The sequence below is a fragment of the Microtus oregoni genome, unplaced genomic scaffold (genome assembly GCF_018167655.1).
Source record: "Microtus oregoni isolate MIOR12 unplaced genomic scaffold, Mior012 000046F_ref0000063, whole genome shotgun sequence".
NCBI classification, from domain to species: Eukaryota; Metazoa; Chordata; class Mammalia; order Rodentia; family Cricetidae; genus Microtus; species Microtus oregoni.
Genome location: NW_024543220.1, coordinates 8,492,501 through 8,494,317, shown reverse-complemented (window position 1 = coordinate 8,494,317; position 1,817 = coordinate 8,492,501). Strand labels below are relative to the sequence as shown.

General features: G+C 69.6%; 1 pseudogene; it reads left to right on the top strand.

The window, feature by feature from the left end:
* Positions 1-1,491: 1,491 nt before the first annotated feature.
* LOC121435741 overlaps positions 1,492-1,817 on the top strand; it is a 1,867-nt pseudogene continuing 1,541 nt past the window's right edge.

The window sequence follows — 1,817 nt, the reverse complement described above, 5'->3', positions numbered from 1 at the left end:
GCGTGTCGTGAAGCCGGCGTGCCGTGTCGGAGCCTGGGATGTGTTACCCGTGGTGGGGAACGAAGGGGCCGCGTGCGCGCACGCCTGAGTGCTGCGGGACCCCGATTCCCCCGCTCCCCCGAGGGTGCGTACGCGCCTCGGTTGGGGCGTGGAGCCGAGCGGAAAGAGCAGGGCTGGGTGGCGGTGGGCTCCCGGGCCCCACCCGTCCACCGTCCGTGCCCGCCGCGAGCGGTCCCTCCCGCGCTTCCCCGTCTTTGCGGTTCCCGCAGACCGCGGCCTCGCCGCGCGTGTCGTGTGCGTGCGTCGCTCGTGTTGTGTGCCGTGTGGAGGTCGCCTCGCTCCCCCTCCCCGGCAGCGTTCCCACGGTTGGGGAGCAGCGGTTGACCCGTCCCTCCTCGGGGTCGGGGATCCGGTTCTGGCTTTGCGGGGTCGTGACCTCTCTCTCGGGTGCGGCCTTTGGAGAGAACGGCGGTCGGTTGTTTCCCGGCGCGTCGCCAGACGCGTCGGGGCCCGTCTCCGACGGAGGGCCTTCCTTCGGCGGTGGGTCCGTGCGAGAGGGTGCGAGAGGCAGGCAGGCTCTGCGCATTTCAGGAACCTCGCGAGGGAAGGAGGCTTAGCGGACGTCCGTCGTCTGCGGCGTGGCGGTGGGTCCGCCGGCCGAGGTGCGTCTGGGGACTCTTCTGGCCCCGTCGTCGTCATCCTCCGGGAAGGCGCGTCTTGTGTGGGGAACTGCCACCGCACCGGGTTGGGTGCCTGGCGGTGAGATACCCCCCACTTGCGTGCTTTTTTTTCCTCCGGTGCGGCGGCGGGGGCTCCGGTCGATGACTCTTCCCCGTCCCCGAGGTCTGGGCCCGTCCGAGCGTCGTGGGCCGCGGCGTCCCCCCCTCACGTCCCTCGAGGGGAAGACCGTCCGCGTGTCGTCGTCTCTTCCCCCTTTCGCCTCTCCCCCGCGTTTGCGAGCACGCGCGCGGCCCGGTTTTTCGCGGCATCCCGGTCCCCTCTGCCTCCGCCTCTCGTCCGGGGGCAGCCGCCGTCCGTCTCTCCCGCCAAGCCCGTTGGCGCGGTGTGTCGTCTCCCGCCCGGCCAGTTCCCGGTCTCCCGACCCCGCCCGGAGCGGGTCCGGGGTCATCCCGCTCTCCCCGGCGTTGCGCCTCGCTGCCGCGTGTGGGGGGGGGGGCGCCCGCCGCGGCGTGGTCAGTAGGCGCGGTGTGTCGTGCAGGAGCGCGGTCCGTCTCGTGGCGGCTAGACGGTTTCCGGCCACCCGCCGCCCTCCTCCCGCTCTCCTCCCGCTCGTCTGTCCGCGTCCCATCAGGCGCGCGCTGCTCGCTCCCTGCGGCGGTGTGTGTCTGGGGTCTGTCTGGGGTCTCCGGGGATTCCCGTCGTTCCCTAGGGCGGCCACCGTCCGCAGTTCTCGTCTCCCTCCCTGCCCACGAGGGTTTTCCGTCCTCCGTGTGCTCCGCTCGCTCGACTAGCTCGGCTAGCTCACGCTCCTACCTGGTTGATCCTGCCAGTAGCATATGCTTGTCTCAAAGATTAAGCCATGCATGTCTAAGTATGCACGGCCGGTACAGTGAAACTGCGAATGGCTCATTAAATCAGTTATGGTTCCTTTGGTTGCTCGCTCCTCTCCTACTTGGATAACTGTGGTAATTCTAGAGCTAATACATGCCGACGGGCGCCGACCCCCCTTGCGGGGGGGGGGGGGCACGTGCATTTATCAGATCAAAACCAACCCGGTGAGCTCCCCCGCGGCTCCGGCAGCGGGGCGGGCACCGGCGGCTTTGGTGACTCTGGATAACCTCGGCCGATCGCACGCC